The sequence below is a fragment of the Thermobia domestica genome, chromosome 16 (genome assembly GCF_964235325.1).
Source record: "Thermobia domestica chromosome 16, izTheDome1.hap1.1, whole genome shotgun sequence".
Taxonomy (NCBI): domain Eukaryota; kingdom Metazoa; phylum Arthropoda; class Insecta; order Zygentoma; family Lepismatidae; genus Thermobia; species Thermobia domestica.
Genome location: NC_137469.1, coordinates 92,132,973 through 92,154,114, shown reverse-complemented (window position 1 = coordinate 92,154,114; position 21,142 = coordinate 92,132,973). Strand labels below are relative to the sequence as shown.

At 34.6% G+C, this 21,142-nt stretch overlaps 1 protein-coding gene across 3 annotated transcripts in view; it reads right to left on the bottom strand.

The window, feature by feature from the left end:
* Rab3 (RAS oncogene family member Rab3) overlaps positions 1-16,720 on the bottom strand; it is a 356,244-nt gene extending 339,524 nt beyond the window's left edge. For 2 of the 3 annotated variants that reach the window (XM_081742738.1, XM_081742741.1), the window contains exon 1: positions 16,529-16,720. The gene's annotated coding sequence lies outside the window, so the exon portion shown is untranslated. The remainder of the gene's footprint in view (positions 1-16,528) is intronic. The other variant, XM_081742740.1, reaches the window with a different exon arrangement.
* Positions 16,721-21,142: the final 4,422 nt, after the last annotated feature.

The window sequence follows — 21,142 nt, the reverse complement described above, 5'->3', positions numbered from 1 at the left end:
ATGTTAAATGCATCTGCAAAACTACATGTTCATCATGCAAATGCAAGGAAAGAAAATTGGAATGTACACGTGCAAGTGCAAGTGCAAATGTGCTGTTTAGGAAATGAAATTTTGTGACACTATGGATTTTGAATTAGAATCAGTAACATAAGAAGAGGTATGTAAACTGTTTGAAGAAACGGAAATAAACAATTTCATTCATTTATACATTTCGTTTATATTTCATTCATTTATACATTTCGTTTATACAGTTCGTTCATATTTTCCATATTTCTGCCGTACTTGAGTAGCAATACACACATAGTGCCTTTTACATGTATTACACATACGACTTTTTTATCCGAGAAAGTACCCGGTGGGTTATGGGGCCACACGGAGCACCCTAGCTGGTGTACAAGTATCTACTAAAACTGAAATCGTTCTTAATACATATACCTTCAAATTAAAAAAAGAATAAAACTTTTACATGAAGCTGAAATGAAACATGTATTCCTTATGGAGCCGGCTCCCCACTAAGTGTCTATATCCTCTGTACTGTATTCTTCGATCAAGACAGTTCCAGTACGAAACTCGCAGTCCTGTGTGCAACATGATAATCTGATTACAGTTTCTTCACAACCCATTCTGCCTCAAAAGGCGCTCGCATGTCCTATTAACTGCGACTACAAACTCATGCAGCCCGCATCATCTACGGATATTCCTTGGCATTCGCTTCAGTTAACGTCATGGAAAATATGCCATATATTCTCGAGGTCATGCTTAGCGACTCTAGACACGCCTCACAACCCCTAGCACTAAATACTTCAAGACCTCAGGAACTTAATCTATCTTCTCTAACGTACTAGATATCATTCCACACTGAACACCTTACTCAATCCAACTGACTGCAATCTACATCACTACCTCAGCGACAGCAACAGTAGCGCCCCATCTCTACTACATTTCACTGGACTCACCATAAGACTTACGCTACGTGAAATAAGAGGCAAGAGTTTTTTGGCGAACTTGGAACTCATACCAAACAACTTGTCAACATAACTGACTGACCGAACGCTTCTGTTCGGTATGGTAACACCAATCATTACTCTTAGCGTCGAAAAAAATACATAAATTACAATACACAGTTGATGAGTTGTCTGTAAATATAATCATAATTTATATATACATAATATATGGAGAGAGAGAGAGAGAGAGAGAGAGAGAGAGAGAGAGAGAGAAGTAGTGCTATGACTGTGTTCCAAATTTAGGGGGGATCCTACTTGATCTTCTTTGTAACCCAGTAAACATAAATCGTATCATTGGCCAACAAAGTTGGGGTTTGAACTTTTTCAAATTTCTAAATAAAATTTTACTAATTGCTATTTAAAAGAAGAATTAGTGGAAAATGCACATGACAAACCTGTTAAACGTTAATTTGAGATCAAGCATTAACCTGTTAAACATTAAGTAACTGAAATGTGTACGTACTCATAATAAATATACGATGAAATCAATGAAGGATGATATTAAAAGTTAAGTAAATGCAGTGTGTACTCATAACAAAGATTTGCTAAAATAAATGAAGGACACATCATAAGGGAGAAGGTGGTTCAAATGTTTTCCATAAACCTAAGTTTATTTTGCTCTTGTACGAACAGACTTGCAGCGAGTAATAATAATAATTGGTAATAATAACCATATTATCACCAATTTATATTTATATCATATATAGGTTTTTATTTACGTGGTTATCTTGAATAGGCGTAGAAAAGACAAGATTTGAAATAGTATAACGTCTCCGGAATTTGCTAAAGCTATATTGTAAATGGTTATTACAAATGGTCATAGCCTATTTTCACAGTTTATTTCTGTCAGTAGCTTGTATCCTCTTGCTTTCTCTTCAAGCCTCCCAGGGGGCGCGCCATCTAGGTTGAGAAGCACTGTTCTAAACTAACGTATTTCTTTATAAATATTTACATTTATTCCTAAAATGTAACACTTCATGGCATAAAAAATAAAGCAGAAATATCTTGATCAATTAAACGTTTCGCGCCATCAGAAAAACAACGATTTTCACTTGTTCAAATAAATAAAACATTTTGTTAAAAGTCCCTCTTCATGCTTCAATGTACCTTATTCTATCGCATGAAGATAATTATGAATGATCTGTTTTCTTGTTCAGTAAGTACTGGATGCTAACAGATGTGTTTAACATATACCATATTCATACTTTTATACTTAACACCTGCGTCTGATTCTGTTAGCTCAGCATGAAATGTCAGCACTTATGAAGCTCAATTCACTTATACACAAATTCAAATGTGATGCTGTCTAGCTACCTAAAGCTATACTTGTGACGTATACACAAGGATACTTGGCGAAACATGGGTTTTGTTCTAACGCGGTATTTATTATTAAACTTACATACCTAGGTATTATGCTATGCATAAGTGTCGAAGTCTGATAGAACAGCTATGTCCATCTGTCTGTCTGTCTACAGGTATCAAAGAAAAACGGCAAGAGATATCAAGAAGTGGCTACTTGCAGTTCATTCTTCGTCCAAAGAATAGTTTTCATCTCCTCCGTTAATCCTCTATTCAAACCGGAAGTGGTTGAAATTAGTCGTTTCTGGCTTCAACGTTTGTCACCGTTCAACAAAAACGGTAATATATAGCTACAAGTGGTTTTCTGCAAGTAGCATGTCAGTAGTAACAGTAGTTTCGATTCAGCATGTCAAGGATAAATATCGTTTGTCTAATTAAATTAAAGAGTTAGAAGAAGTATGTGTTGGCAGAGGCCAAACCACATTTCGAGAATTTAACCATGTGTTAGCAGCTAACCCAATTATATATACGGTACTAGTTTTTCTATATAGCTATGTTTTTATGTCTTTGTACAGTCCGCAGCAAAAAACCTGCAACATGAGTATATAAGTTTACTGTGAAACGAGGAAGAGTTTTACTCCAAAATAAGTGTGCAGGGGAGGACGCCGAAGTTTCTCCTGTGTGATTTGTGCCACTTAGACGTTATGTTGATTCTCTATGCTGTTAGACGTAGTTTCACGATAAACTTACATTTCATGTTGCACGTTTTTTGCTTCGGACTGTACCAATCACACAACAATTCACTCTCTACTCATTTCACAGACAATGAAGCTCAAGAATGACTCGTATTCTTTCGAAAACAATGCAATACAAGAGTAATCAATCTAATTTGCCTAATAAGTGCACAACCCAAGAAATAAATTTAGTGACAATAAGTGAACTTCGGGGATAGACAGATTTTTTCCGGGACAGACTTGTTGATCTAGTTACTGTTCCGGAGAATTGGAGACTTCTGGTAATCTTATTTCTTGAACCACAGGAATATAAACTAGTTATTACTACCCCTGCTACTAGCTTAATGGCCCTAATTACATTGGCTAAATGAGCAACAACACACCTTCGGACAGAACACTTGGACAAAACGAGAGAACGCAGATATATATATAATATAGGGGTAGATATTGTATATACAGGGTGTTTCTAAAAACACACAACGTTTGGGAAGAGATTCCAGATACCAAGCTAAGACAAAAAGTATAGATCAACCTGGGTGCACAAATGCTTCCTTTCACAGTTATACGCTGCCGAAAACATGAAAAAATGAAGGGTAAGAAGAAAAAAACAAGCCCATGTGTGTGCTTTAACGGGTGCTTTGTCGTATCTGTTGGTGACTCTTGGTACTATTTGACTGTATATGCCATGCATGCGTAGATGTAGAAATGTCCATGTAAAAGGGGCAAAACTTTGACTAACCCTATTCATTTTGTACGTGGTTTTCAATATTAAATCACCGTTTTTTCGAAAATGCAGTTTTGTGACATTCCTTCTTTTTTTCCCCCTTACCCTTCAAATGAATTTTAATGTGTCATAATTCCAATACTATGGAACCTACCGTAGTCGGGTCAAGACTTCACTTAGGAACTAGTATGTGCCATATACAAAAATACATGTTTCAGAATACTGCGGTACTTCCGCAATAATTTTTATACAGGTAATTGGTGAGTATTTCAAATTAAATGTCCGTAGCCAAACTCCCTCTATAAAAATTGTTGCTTGAGTATCGCAGGATTCTGAAACATATATTTTTGGATAGCGCAAGTGTTAGTTCCTAAGTGAAGTCTTTACCCGACTACGATAGGTCACATAGTTTTGGAGTTATGGACCTTTAAAATTCATTTTTTGTGTGTGTTTTCAGCAGCCTATAACTCCGAAAGGAAGTATTTGTGCAGCCAGGTTTGTGTATACTTTTTGTCGTATCTTATTGATAGGAATCACCTCCCAAATGTTGTCGGTGTTGTTTTGAAACACCCTGTATAGCATTGACATAAGTACAAAAGTGGGCTACGGGGTTACAACTTACGAAAGACTGTGGCTGCTGCATGTTGTACAATTTTGTTGATTGGCTAGAAATCATTAACTTCACTCACATATGCCTACTGATTTGTCTGAATTACGGTAGCTGTTCGTAGAAGACGTACATTCAGTTGGGTGATACGTAGTGTTACTTTTCTGAAACTTTTATTAGTTTAATACGAGTATATTAAGCGTTTTAGAAAAAAATAGATTTCGCAAACAGAAAACTCGATAGTTTTAAGATAACATTTATATATAATTAACTTAACACTCATATGTTTATTGCTAATCAATTATAGTTGTGAATTTTATTTCTAATTATCACATCCTAAGAAAGGAATGTGTTTGAATGTATTCGGCTAATCTCAAGGATTTTATTTTTAAAATAGAACTTCCTAATATTATGATGGGAGTTACGATGTTTTGTGCCATCAAATGTATTCTTTAGAATAGTTTTTGTGCATCACCAATACGCATTGAAGAAATTTGAAAAAAATGAAAAAAGAAGAGAGAAAGAAAGAAATGTCACTGAACTGGTTGGTAATTTCATTCTCATGCATTAGTGTGGCAAAAGATATTGATGAAAGGTGAATTGATTATATCAGGCAAAATATTTCGAAACATTAATTTTCGGAATAGTAAACAATCAAGTAGGTTTTCCTATTTTTTTTTTTAAATTTAACGCCCCATGATTATCTACCAAGAATAAGGGAGACGGTGATATGATTTAAAAAAAAAAATGACATTGTGGAATAAACAAAGCGGGAGAAAACGGGTTAACACCACGAAAACCAACGCACAAAGTTCCTTTTGGCGTAAGCTGGGATCCAACGATGAACTCCACAAGAATTGAGCCACCGCGACGCCATCAAATAGATGCTAGGTTATGTGAGTAAGGTGAATTAGGCAGTATCAAAACTTGTTTCTAGATTCTAGTAATGCCTTGGTCGCTAATCTTTGCTCAAATTTGAAAACTTTTGCACAGTACATTCAAGTTTGAGATCTCTGACTGAATAATGCTATTGGATTGCGAACTATCCCATTAGCATTCAAGAAGGTTGAAACCACTTTTTCTTGAAGCATAGTGTCATATCTTATACGGCAGAACAATGGTAGCATTTACTTCACAAAATAATCAAGCATGTCGGCTTTCAAAATTCCAAACTTTAGATAAAATATTTATTTTGATGTTGAATCTTCTAGTACTCAGCCAAGAAGACTGGTCTATGCAACAGACGGATATGGTGGTAAGAAAGAAATAATAATTTGAAAAGAAGAAGAAGAAAATGTATGTGTTTGAAAATTATCACTGTCTATGCGTTCCTTCATTTTTTGCGTTAATAGCCATCCAGCTTTTTTTGTTTTAATAGTTTAAATGTGCAATTTACAAGGTGCCCCGTAAGTCTGGAAGCATAGCAAAATCATGATTTTATTTATTTTTCTTTCGTTGAGGATAACTATGAGTTTGAGCAAGTAGGAAGGCATCTAGGTCATTTTACTTTACAGTGGAGTAAGTCCACGAGAAGTGGCTGAATTCAATAGACTGCATCCCAATGTGCACGCAGCACATTCTCGCGTGTTCAAAAATTGAAGTATCCCACCGAATAACGAATAACGCGAGTATGATTGATTTCCGTGAATGAGAGAGAGATGGGGAAAACCTACAGTGTGTTTCTCAACTACAAGGGAAAAACAAATAAAGCATTGTATGAGCACATTATCTGTGGTTGACCCATATCTAACCTTCTGAATGGCTAGTTTGTGTATGTCAGCCATGCTTCACACAGCATTAATCAGTGGAATGATTTAATTGACGGAAGAATTAAGGAAACAGGATTCGTCGATAGCAAGCCAAGCAGTTGTCGTTTAAACTTGTCTTTAAATAACACTAGAAACCACTTGACGTGTTCTCCAGAAGTGGGTTATTGGACAACAAAAGGGCCAACATATCTAGCACATTGTGCTGATATCTAGCACATTTTCCCTGTTTTCAAACACACGTGATACCCTGTAATTCTTCAGGAGATGAACATTGTACTTATAGCTGTAGCTACGGAGTATGCCGGATATGCCTGTGCACACCCTAATAAAATGGTTGGATTCTTTTGTGTGCACACCCTAATAAAATGGTTAGATTCTTTCCTGTGCACACCCTAATAAAATGGTTAGATTCTTTCCTGTGCACACCCTAATAAAATGGTTAGATTCTTTTTTTAATAGGTTTTGTTGTCTTTAATTCTTCAACTCATTGAAATAACATTGTATCTTATTTTTAAAACAACGACACAACTCAGAAATATGAACACATGATAATGAAATACTGAGAGGTAGACTGGCTTTAATTATCTATGCACAATTATGTACATAGTTCTGATTTGACTACTGTATATTTGTGCAAAGCCATATGGGAAGTTCTGTCTACTACTATGCTTATGCTGAAAGCATTTGTTGAAGTAAAAGTTCTTTATTGTACGGTGGAACATAAACATGCAAGCTGGAAACGTATTGTTGTGTTCAGAGAATTTATTGGCATACGTAAAACTAGAAAGTTTATCGGGATATCAAACTATTCGTTTATCTGTGATTTTCTATGTTTAAAGTCGTGTCGTTGTATGAACCATTGTCCAATAACGCAACACTACCGTCAAAAGTAGAAGATCATGTCGTCGACTGCTGATGACTTCATGACCTTGAAAGCACTAGGCTGTTGCCACGTCTAGTAAACAAAAGATATATGCACAATATTTTCCAAGCTGTCGTGTAATTGGTGAAGTTCAAGTGTGCACGCTAAATTGCAACGTAGGATTAACTCCACTCGCTTTTAAGTCAACGCCTGTAAATAAGTTGGGTGAGATCAGATGGGGGAGAATAGAGTCTGAACTTTATGCACTCCTAGTTGTAGCACAAGTATGAGATGTCTTCGTAGCCAGATTGTTAGCCCCCAGACTTGAGTATATGGATGACCCTGAATTGATTCCTGGTAGCATGTTGACTCAGATCCCACATTAATCTACAGGATCACATCTCATAGAGACTAACTGCTAAAACAGGAAACAAATTCCAAAGAAACAGTGTGTTGTAATGAAAGTTTTTAGTAACACCTTGTTCTTGTTGCATGAAATTTATACCCGTTATATGAAAATAAGGAGTTCGATCCATCTCACAAACGCCATTACCATTTCTAATTCTTATGCCAGTGGTATACTGCTAGAAGTTATCATCTAGATACTTTCAGTATACCTATTTATGATTTTTTAAAAAAAAATCTATTATTACAGTCTACGTAGGATCTATCTACATATTTTAAAGAACAAGAAGAAAGAAATACTGGGTTGGTCAATAGTTTATAAGGGGCAAATGATGATCATGGTCATTAAAATAAGAGAGGTTCACTCTTGGGAAAGAGAAAACGGATATTTATGCTAATTATACACTACCATGTAATTAATTTGAAGTGTAAAACCAACAAAAGCCACCACATCCATGTGCTGAACAATTATTGCTATTGGAAACAATATAACAGAGCAACGCTGCAGACGAACGTTACGAATCACTTGCCGAGAAGAAAGTAATGTAGAAAGGAGCAAGAACGGTTTCGGATTACGGAAGGAATTTTATGTCTTTTGTTGTGTGTTTTGTAACTCACAGTCTTGTCGGAGATAAAAACCCATTAAGACAATATAATAGAATTACTTTCCAATGGCGACTGATGCACAGATATTCCCATAACTGATGTGGAAAAAGAAATAGAAACCGAGAAAGGACAAGCGACTAGTTGCGACGGATTGTAATAAGTGTGGAACGGTTGATATTGTAGAGTTGTTTCCCTTGCTCTTTCTGAAAATTCTAAGAATTATTGCTTCTTTTGAACGAAAGAATTGCAAACATTTGCTCTTTCTTAATGTCACAAGTTACCGTATAAGAACAAACAGATGAGATGTATTCTATATCTCTCTATAGATATCTCTGAGCTGAACAAACTAACATGTATTTGGTTGAATCTTCATGCGTACAGTTTTTACAGTTTTTAAGAAAATTGAAGAAAGGAAGAAAAAGAAACTAATTTTTACGACTCTAAAACATGATATTCGTGGTCAATAATAACAGGTTCAGAAACACGTAATCTATTAAAACAGCGCTTCTCAACCTTTTCTGACCGACGACAAACTTTACTAAACACCCATAATCGGCGAAATGTCCGAACTGTGGAGAAACTTCCAAGGATGCCCCGTTCTCCGTAAAATAATATTAAAACGTATTATCGTATGTCTTATGAGAAGTGTCCAATGAATAATTTCTTAGAAGTAAACAAATCACCTTCGAGAGAATTAAATCAGGAAATGGCCAGGTTTTAATATGAAATTTGTTGCAATATATATAATATATATACAGGGTGTCTCAAAAGTCCCCTGATAAAGGGTAACTGTTATTATCAGAGTTACAACAAAACGTAAGAGGGAAAACATCTCTAAATATGATGCTTTCAATCTAAAGTGAAAGATTTAAAAAATAAAAAAAAATAGGACGAGCCGTCTGGGCTGTACACTCTTTATGCGTCCAATGTTAAATGAAAATGCAATGTTATTTACTTGGACCCCACAACATAAGTGAATGAGTTACTGTTTGAAATAGGGGCTGGTCATCGACATGTTAGCATAAAAGATAGTAACCCATTCACTTGTATTGTGGGTCCAGGTAAATGGCAACGTTGTATTTTCATTTAACATTGGGCACAAAAAGAGTGTACAGCCCAAACGGCTCATCCGATTTAAAAAAGTACTTCACTTTAGATTGAAAACATCGTATTTAGAGATGTTTTTTCCTCTTACATTTTGTTGTAACTGATAATAACAGAGTTACCCTATGTCAGGGGACTTTTGGGACACCCTGCATATAAATTAATTATGAAAGTACAATCCTCAAAAATTAAATATAAGAAGCCTTGTGCATTATTCAGTTACTCACAATATAACTATGTACATTAAATGAATACTAAACATAATTTAGATTTTATGCCGGTATTCCTTGTAACTCAACAACGACCACAAACTATCTGCTTTATTAGAGTTATTCTTTTTCTACAGACTTACTTCAAACATAAAATAACCTCTTGAAAAGTACCTTAAGGGTTAGACTTAATGGTACAGTTTTACTGTACGGATTCATATATATATAAAAGTTACAGAATAAATTTGTAATAATATTTTAATAGACAAGTGTGTAAATATTAACTGAAATATGTTGCGTTCTTACTTGTGAGATGCAATCTATGTAGAAATACATTAATGAAAATCTGGCCTATTAAGCACGGATTCATCTATAAGGTAGCAATTAACCACAGTATACAAAGTGAAGTATCTGAAGTTAGTGTGCTAACTCATGATGTGCAACTATAGAACTGTCCGAGAGTTAAGGAATATATATGGCATAGGCTACTGTGCGTAAATTAAGATGCCAAAAATCATACCAATTGTAAAAATAAATAACATAAGACAATTTTTATGTCATTTCTCTCGCCCTCTCTTATTATTTTTTCTTTCTTACTCACTTCTACCATACATTGTTTTAAGTCCAGTTTTTATAGTAAACTTGTTAAAATATATTTAAATGTAGCGTTTTTCAATTTATGAAAATGCAATTTTCGACACGTTAGTAATGTTATGCACCAATTTTAGACATGCTTACACCAATGCGTGATGATACATATTTATATTACTATTTACAGGTAGGAAAGACGAGTAGCTGTTCACGTTCACATCAGTGCAGGAATTTGTTTTATACGGCGTGATATTTTTTCAATTAATAGTAAAATTGGAAAAGGTAATAAGGATATTAGAATAGAGATGGAATTATTCTTGTAATGCTTAATTGATTGCAGAAAACAGCTTCTCTCTATTTTAACGCTACGCAACGTTAAAACCGGAAGTTGTTGATGTGATCTAATTTCAGTATGAGTAGAAAGTTAAAACAAGTGATAATATCTATTCTTAGATTGCCATATCGATTTAAAAACAAAGTTTCTTGTTTCTACAGTGCTTGACTCATTATTGAAACCGAAGTTGTAGTGGATTTCCGTCACTTCCGGTTTTAGCAGAGAGTTAAAAATGAAGGTGAAACGTATTTTCGGGACGTTAATCGATGGAAGGAAACTGCTTTCTCGCTCAGTGGCGGATCTAGAAGGTAGAAACTGGAGAAGGGCAGCCAGAACTCACACTATGATACTTTAATAGATATATCATGAGCTACGTAAATCATTTTAATTTAAATGTGCTTACGTTAAGAGGAACTAAGAATATCTGTTTCAATCATAAGACTAAAAGGCAACACTTACTGTAAATTTAAAATGCTTGAATTATTTTTGACATTCAAAAAACTGAAGCCGGCCACGGGCTATATCCGCTACTATTCTCGATATCTATTATCGTTTTTGGCTTATACTGATCAACGTTAAAAACCGAAAATGGTTGATTTTTTTTTACCACTTACAGAGCTTCCGCATGGCTATATGAATAGCGTACCTACCTTTGACGTGGGAAACCTGGCTTTGATTCCCAGCGGAGGCACATGTCATTCGAATGCTACGTTACGCTGTAGGTCCACGTCTCATATAGCCCCGTTGCTGAAAAGGACGTTAAAGTCAAATTTAGCTAAGTAACTAATCTGCCACTTTCAATTTGAATATCACCTTTATCAAGTGCCCACCTCCCTGGTTCGATTCCCGGCGGGAGCTCATGTGGTTCGGATTCCACGTTAATCAGTAGGTGCACGTCTCATATAGCCTCGCTGCTGAACGGGACGCTAAACTAAAATCAACTCAACTCAACTCAAAATCAACTCAACTCAAATTTTTAGTGGTCTTTTTTTAAGCACAATTTCTGCATTTGTTTTCATCTATAGCGTTGGCGCGCATGCATGTGGTGGGATTAAACGGGTTATAGTGTTACCAATGCCGGGAGTCTATGTCCCCTGTAGGATACATTGGGACTCAGTGAATCCGATCGTGCTCGTGGGTTTTCTCGGGGTTCTCCCGTTTCCTCCCACTTTCTTCATTCCACCATTTCACTCATCTCTCATCATCACCGTCTCCTTTAGCCTAACCGGCATAACCGTGGGACTTAAACTTAAAAAGAAGATTTCAGTGAATCCGAAATGTCTCCTACTATGGTTATGTCTCCTACAGGAGACGCGGGGACCGAAGAGGTTAGGCAATACTACAAACCATAGGCGTCTCTGGCGGGGGGACGAGGGGGTCGCGTCCCTACCAATATTTTGAAGTACAAAATATACAATATTTCATTCTAATTTAATTTATTTACTAACGACAGAATAACAAATAAATAAATAAATAAATAAATAAATAAATAATAATCAGATTTATTTGGAATATATTATTCAGGCTGTGGAACGATTATAGAAATATCAGAGTTCTTGATATACCTTAGGGGATCCGTGAAGGTAAGCAGAAAGGTAACAAATTGAATCGAAGATAATAAATAGGTTGGGCTAGGTAGCACCATTTTAATCACTTTCTTCGATGTCTCCCCCCCCCAAAAAAAAATTTTACATGCTAGAGACGCCAGTGCTACAAACCACTACGTCTATGTAGTATAGTATTGAACGGGTATTATTCTGCTCTTGAAAAGACGATAAATAATTGTAAAATACTTCTCCCTATATTTTCAGAAAAAAAGATTATAAAACTAATTGTTTTTAGAACAGAAAGAGAACAGATGAAATATAAGATCAAATTTTCATTCTATATCGATTATTTCCTTGTTAAACAAGTATAGTTTTATTGAGAACGTGAACAAATATACTGTATGCTGAGCTAGGAAATTTTGAGGGGGTCCGGCCCCTCCCCCTGTGGGTGCACTTCTGAACTTCATCAACGAACTCGATTTCTAATTTTCGACACTCTACATCGTGCTCAAAATTGACGATGATCTATCAAGAAGCTCTTGAAATCTTCTTGTCTCCCAGACAGACGAACAGAGTAAATATGAAAGTTTTGTGGAACCGAGCTCCTTAAAAAAGAAAGAGTACATGAATTCAGCACGTTTTTTTTTTTCATGTTTTTAAGAATATGGAATACCTGCGCCATCTTTATTTTATTTTGTTTATTTCATTGACTTATACGGGGACGTACTAGTTTCGCCCCTGGGCCCGTTCCATAAGGGGGTAGCCTAATATTGACAAATCTCAAAGCCATGCGAATAAATATTATTTCTAGGGCTCCTAATAGTAGACATTTTTTTTTTACTGAAATGGGCCCACGATTCATTCTTGTTTCATTTACCTTGTGTGTGCTGTTTTGTTTATATAATGTGGTGAACGTGTTTGATGTTTCATTTATAATTTCATGTTCGTATCATATATGGAGTAAGAAAATTTTGTCTTAAAATGGCCCCATTTCGAAGGGCGGGGAGCTTCCCTGGGGCAGTTGCCCCCTGTCCCCCACAAGTTACGTTCCTGTCTAATCCAGTATTAAATTTGAATTACAAATATAAATCGTGTACCAATGAATTTAATTTTCGCGAAGGAAGAGACATTGAAATAGATTTGAAGAATAAACCAGTTCAATGAGTATTAAAATCCTCGTTCATTTTAAAGAAAGAAAGAGTCTTTCCCGCATACATCAATGGACCGATAAACTAAAGTGGCGCAGGTGTTACAACAACCTCAGCTAGGTCATCTATTTCTGCTTTTAGTAAATAATGGTGTACTTGTAAATAATAGTGACCGACAATGCTTTATCTCTTACTTACGAAAAGAGAATGAAATACAGTAAACTGTCACTAACTCCGTAGTGCCTTATATCAGCAAAGGAGGATATAATACAGTAAACTCTCTCTAATTCGATATTGCCTCATATAAATTAGAAAGTGAAATACAATAAGCTGTCATTAATTCGTCAGTGTCTTTTATAAATTAAAGAGAATGAAATATATAAATCTCTCACTAATTCGGCAGTGCCTTAAATCAATTAAGAATAATAAAATATGATAGGCCTAAAGTCTCGATTATTTTTGGAATGTCTCATATGAGAGGATGAAATACAGAAAACTCACTACTTTAGCAGTACCTCATATCAATTAGAGAATGATGTACGGAAAGCTATCACTATACAGTAAACTATCACTAATTCGGCAGTGCCTCATGCCAATTAAAAAGAATAAAATACAGTAAACTCTCACTGATTCTGAAGTGTTTCATATCAATTAAAAAGAATGAAATACAGAAGTCTTGCATTAATTAAAGAGATGGAATACAGTAAACTCGTACTAGTTCGGTAGATATCTGAGCAGGATGTGACAGGGTACTAAACTCGTCATATAACAGGAAAGTTATCTTAAAAACGCATTTAAATAACTTAACCTATTGTATACGTATTATAGAGTATGCAGTACTCTTTCAAAACCATAAAAAAGCAAGAAAATAAACTAAATTCAAATATGAAAACGAAACACAATATGTTATTAAGTTTAGAAATAAGATTATATAGTGTATTTATATAAATGGCCGGAGTTTACCTTAAGAGAAAACGCTGAATTACTTGACAGGTCTAACACGCGTAGTTATGGCTGTGCACGAGACGAGACGTAATAGAGCGCTTCACAAAGAAAGATAATTTTTTGAGACATGATATCACTTTCGCCACACATTTTGAAGACGAGGCACCTTCAACTCTCGTCTCTTGCACATTCGCACTCATGGCTTGGTTATAGAGAGTTCAATGTACTTGAATTACTAGATGAACTACCCAATACTCATTTTCTCGAATAGAATAATCTGAACTACAGCAGCCAGCAGAAAACATTTATCGAAATCACTTTTTAACGTTATTCTAATATTGAACCAGGATGTGCTGTGATTCAAAAAGGAGGTTCAGATCCGCCCATGAATTATATAAACAATACGCTTAAAGGTAGTAATCATATTTTATTGCAGCAGTGTAGCGAGATTTCTACTTAGGGGAAAATGTTAGTTTAATTCTTAATTGTTTATTGTACTAATAATTTTAAAACAATGTGCATTACTCTGTTTACTCAGGGGCAACAGGATTTCCACAGCTTCAGTGGACGCTTTATCCCTGTTCAGAAGGTCCTAACCTCTTGATGCAAACTAAGCAATAGTGTTGCGCAATGACAATACGAGACGAGAAATAAAGTTTACTCATCTCGTCTCATTAAATTTGTAGTTGTATCGTCTCGCTTCAGCTATCAAAGAATTCTTTCCCGTCCTCTCTGATTCGTAGAAAGCCTTTTTTTCTCATCTCGTATAGCTTTGTAAATTTATGTTCGAAATTTATGCAATGATTTAAAAAAAAAACATTTAGAAGTTCTCAGAATCCTTCTACGTCACGAGAGATACACAAAGGGTGTGATATAACAGCATTTAAAACAAATTTGCGATTGAAGATATTGTGTAGTTACTTGTATATTTTTAAACGTTGATAAATACTCTTCAGTTTGTTCCCAAGAATTACTTTATCAATTTACCTGATTCTTATACTATGAATCACGTAATACAGAAACAGTGTTTGAGATCTAAAACTGGGGTGAACTAGAGTTGCCTACGGGACTAATCAAATTTATTGACTCGTCTCACTGGCAACACTAGCAAACAATGATTTCTTCTCCATATATAATTATTTCCTATTATATTGGTATTAAATGGCCAGATGATCTCGACGACTTATCATTGTAGCCAATAGTTTCATTGTATTGATTAGTTGAGACTTAATGTATCTTTTCAGCATGTGATAACTATTTGTGACATGGGTCTATACTACAATGTAATCTGAATAATATCTCCCCTCCGGGAATTGAACTCGGGTCTTTTACAGCAAATGCTTCAATACTGACACTTTAGTCAAAAATTATATTCTCTCTGATCTCTACATTTTATTGGAACAATGGTGGTTCTTGAAGGAAGTCACATTGCTAAAAGTTTTGACATTATCGTTACAACCTAAAGAAAGAACGCTTACCTAATGAAAAAAAATCTTCATTCTAGGTTTTTCTAAAGGTTTATGAAGAACCCTCTTCCCTTAGCTTCTAAGGACAAAGTTTAAGCATTTACTAAATGACTTTCTCAAACGACGTCACAGCATTAGAAACATGCAGTAAAAACGCGAGCAGAGACAAGTTTGATATAATTAACAAAAGCAAAATTCTTAGAAATACGAGAAACGTTATTAGCTAACACTTTCGATATTTTGTTAAGAATCTCCTTACCGGAAATAACTACTATGTAATGGTAAAGGGGAGAAAAATACTAACATTAGAAATGGTTCATTTGTCAGGAATGGTACTCAAGCTACATTAAAATTTAAAAAAACAGAGATGCACCATTGTTGTGACGTCACAGAACAGCTGATTTTCCCCCGATACCTTATACAACCAAAAGCACACACATGTATTGCCTATATACAAACATCCTTTCACATATGCACAATACGAAACAAAACACGCATCTACCACTGTAGAGAGACGCGTGTAAACTCCCTAAAGTCGCTTCATCTAATAAAACAGTGAGGAGAATATGAGTTAAAATTGATACCTTATGATGATCAAAAAGCCTAGGGAGTTACCTACCTTCATCCAAGTAGATAATGCCCGTATTGGTACTAAAAAATCAATATATGCGAGAATGGAACAGCTGGTTAAAATATGATACCAGAATATATCGGGTAAATGACACTTTAAATAGTTAATTTGTTTTTGACTTCAGAAGTTGCTAAGCGGAGGCTGTTTTAAAACAACGAAATAAACACGTACTAATCAGAATAAACTAAACAGCTAACATATAAAATATTAATGCTGTTTGTTTCTATAATTCTTTATGTAAAGCTAATATTAAGATAATTAATAACCATTTTAACTTTATAGTGAAACTGGGCTGTTGTGATGGCTCTCTTTTAAATAATACGAACCAGCGATAAGCTATTGGGGAATAACATTTATACACTTAATGTATTATCAGTACATTTTACAAATTACTAATTCATTAGGGTTAACCATCACTGTTGACAGGTAAAGCCACAAAGTATAATTGTTTTTCAAAAAAATCAGCTTTTATTATTCTTCTCAATCGATTGTAATGCGAAGTTCATAATCCCTGGATTATAGAGTATAAAAGTCAGTTCTTACCTTCTCGTTTCGGTGATCCAGTAAGAGTTAGAGCCGGTGATTGTTTTATGAGATGAAAAGTAGGTCCCGGATGTTTAGGGACGGGGATTTTTTAGTCCGTGGTGGATTTTTCTATCACATACACTCCGGTTCAGTTTCGTACCGATACAACTTGCTCGCTTTGCTTGTGGCTGCCGCAAAAATCGATTCGCACGGTTTATACACGGAAACGCGAACCTCTTGAATGAGAACACTATGATGCCATCTGTTAGCATGCACATGGATCTTCAAAGCCACTGACAGAAGTTAGTTCCTTCGTTACATACAAGCGCTAGTGAACTTAGATTGTGTATACGCTAGTGACATCTTTCGGCAACACTAAAAAGTATATGAATGAGTAGAATAGGCTGCATTTTCCAATGTAGGTGTTAGTACTTTGGGGTACCTACGAAGTTTGAATAATGGTATAATGCAGGCATGTGCAAGTTGGAACAGGGACTGGGCCAACAACAGATGATTTACTTGCGTCGAGGGCCGTACGAAACAATGTACAACATTTATCACAAGAAGCCATATTCAAGTTACAAAATCGTTCGTCGTACACTAACATCACAGGAACGTAATAGCTGTTATAACGGTAATCAAAATATTTACTTTCTAAAGAAAAGCAGAAAAAATTATTTATTTACCATTTTAGTGAAATACTTGACCAGTCTGTCAATGTTTGGTAGTATTTTCTAAGCTGGATGTTCCAACGCGGAGGATATTCTCAAGGCGGACATCAGTTATCCAAGAAGAACTTTCAGCTCAGTTTAAGAGATTATGTAAGAAATTCATATTCAATAGCGAGTTATGTAGGCCGGGAAGGCCTGAAGACCGGCTATTGCACTTGGCTGGTATAATGTATACGGATATAATTGTCTGCAGAAACTATCAATTTGAAAACGAAAGGACTGACTGACTGATAACGAAAGCCCAGTCTTTCTCAATCCTCATGTTTCGAAATTTACAAATTTAAAAATAACATTTATGTCATCTAGAAGGACTATAAGTTCAAACTTTGTATTATACAATATCAAAAAACATCAATTTGGAGACAGACTGTACCAGTCAATGCCTACAACAATGCTCAGTTCTAACCTAACTTAACCATGTCGGTCCCGGCGTCCCCCACAGGGGACATAAAATATGACATTATTATTATTGCTTTACAACTTTAAAATCCGACTGGCAACATTGAAAACAGTTTATAAAGGATGATACACCTATGATCATCCCATGAAAACAGTTTTTAATTTTGCCAGTCTGATTTTAAAGTTGTAAAGCAATAATAATAATGTCATATTTTATGTCCCCTGTGTGGAACTCCGGGACCGACATGGTTAAGAGTGTTGCAATGTCATGGACGAACAATATGTGTTGTTATTAAAAAAAAGAAAGGGTTCATAATCACTGCTTTAACCTATTCAATTGATTTAATCATTTGTTTTCTTTCGGCTATCACAAAGACGGTCATGGAACTAAGTACCATCATGGATTGTTTTCAAAAGATGTAAAATCTAAAAGAACTTGTCTATGTAAACATGTAAATATAAAAACAACAACAAACAAGGTATCACTTTCAAAGAGAAAATTAAAAATAGTGTGTGTGTGTCATTGTTAGAAGAAGTCAAACAAGAATAGAAACAATCTGTTACTTAGGTCTAACTATCAATAGTTGTCTTATACAATACATAAATAATAAAAAAGAGCGTTTTCCAACAGAATAAACACAACACTATCAACTGTCTCCCTTAAAACTGGCTAAAAAGTGTTTACCCTCTGGTTGTTTGCAACCCGCCTTACTTTATTGAATTTCTGGTTACATCATATTTTAGGATAAGTTTTTATTAAGCGTTTCAGGAATTATTTGATTGTTAAGAAATAATATTTTTCAGGTATATACCTATATATATATATATATATATATATATATATATATATATATATATATATATATATATATATACCTTCCTTGGGAGATGCTTATTAGATCAGTAAAAATTACATCGAAATATGGCCAACTATTCTCGATCTAATCAACCCTACATACATACATAAATACTCACACACAGGCAGGGCCGTGCTGGAATACTAATGAGGGCGGTGGACAAGTCTACTAAAAGGGCGCCCATACAAAAGGGAATATATATATATATATATATACTTTGAAAGAAAGTATAGATGCCTTTCTATATCAAAATCACCATTAAATTTGTTTTAGTATTAACGTAAATAGCTAATTTGTGGAAACCTTGAATCGAAATCCTCTTTACTAGAGAAAAACTTTTTAGTTCTTGTAGTAACATTTCTGTCATATAAAAAGAAGCTAAATGTATCAACAACTTAATATAGCTCTATGGTCTATGGACACAGGAGGTTCAGTGCCGCATTTACAAAAGCTCTCCATTGACTTCCGTCCTTAGCCTACTGGACCCAGTTTCTACTTTATATTTCAATTTCTGCGAGAACCATTTTAATATTGTCCTCCCATCTGCACCTCGGTCTTCCTAATTTTCGTTTGCCTATTTGGATTTTCAGTTCGAACTTTGAAAGCGTTTCTAATTTCTTCCATTCTGGCTACGTAACCTGCCCATTTGAGCCTCCTAGACTTGATGACCCTAACTATGTTTTTATAAACGGTATAATATTATGCAGTTCATTGTTATGGTGTTTCCGCCATTCCCCATTCCCGTTCCTTTTGGAGTTCAAATATTGGTTTAAGAATCTTGTTTTCAAATACTATCAGTCTGCGATTTTCCCTCAGAGTCAGTGACAATGTTTCGCAACCATACAGCACAACAGGCATGATTATTGTTTTATATTTTAAGCTACAAATTCCTCAACAGAATTCGCGACAACAAAAGATTTTTAACTGAATAATAACACGAAATCCCTGCTTTCAGTTGACATCATTTTTTTTTTTTTTTTTTTTGTGATTATGGTTTTGGTCTTTTAATAATAATTCTAGATATTTGAAAGTATCCACTTTGCCGAAAGAAAATATTATTTGGTATTTTAACGCATCCATAAAATTCAGTATTACGATCCCGACAAATTTCCATTTATTTAGTTTTCTCTGCATTTACTTTTAAGCCCATATCTCTGCAAGCGTTAAGTAAGATTTCTGCATTCCTTTCTATTGTACTATCATTCCTTATTAAATTTACATCATAAGCATACGCCATAACATGGTAAATACAATTCAGCTCTAGGACCTGATTCTTGTCTTTATTTTCCTTATAGTGTTCTCCAGAACAAAGTTAAATAATATTGGCGGCAACGCATCTCCTTTCAGGTCATTCTGAACGTGAAAGCTCGTGAACAAGAATTTCTCTACTCGAACCTTACCTTCTCTACTCGATTTATTTAAACATATCTTAATTAATCTACCTTTCTCGGTATTGCAAATTCTGTAAGCATGTTGTACAATGTTTCCCTCCTACCCTAGTCTAAAGTCAATAATTGATGCGCCAGAATATTATATTCCCATTTCTTTTCAAGTATTAGTTGAATAGTAAATATCTGGTCGATAGTTGATCGATTTTACCTACATCCGCTCTGATAATCTCCAATAATTTCATCTGCGTATGGAGTCAATCTTGCTAATAGAATGTTATAACGACTCACCAAGGGTAGTCGTCAACCTGGTTCGGCTTAGTAAGATATACAAATATTAAGTGGTAGTATTTGTTTGCATGTAAAAATTATCTTTAATAATTATATAGCATTATTCTCACCTTTTCTATTAGAATGATAACGTCGATAAACGTTGCTAAAATGGTTTATTAGCTGATATACTTTATAATATATTTTCATTTAAACTGTTAAGCACACAAACTTGATGACTAGGTATCCATAAACATTTACATAGCAACAACTATCCCATAATAATAATTTACATATCTTAAAAACATTCTTCTTTTATTATTATTAAATTAACATTCTATTAAGTATAGTGCACATGTATGAGCACTTTCTGCCCACGGTACAGGTAATTATTAATCTATCCAAAGTATTTCGTTATATAAAAATGTCGCCCGACAATTGGACTGAATATAAAAGTCATGAGTGAGCTTGGCTTTTATCTTCAAGAACCACTGGTCCGTTTACAATAATGTTCTTACATTACATATGTTCTTTATATTTTGATCACACCTCGTATATATCTTCATTACACTTCATATATATATATATAGATACATTTATAACAAATCTTATGCTTCATCAATACTTATCTTTTTTATTACATTAATTATATTTATTTCATTATTATCAAAACATCGTCGCTTATTAATATAATTAACGAGGGTGAAACACAAATTACTATGATTAATAGTTTTGATCATTATTAAAACAGTGATGTTATAAATAATGTTTAATCTTTCAGGGCGCATTAAATAACAAATAAGTTAGATGTTGCATTTTAATGTATACATCGTGGCACTAAGATGTCATAGTAAAGAAGAATCTTGTTCGGATAATATATAGGATAGCTCATAAAAACAGTCGTCGAATAATTAGTTTTATAGAATAGATCTTCTTCTTAACATAATCTTTGACAGTTAAGTTTTCAACACAAATCAATCTAATATA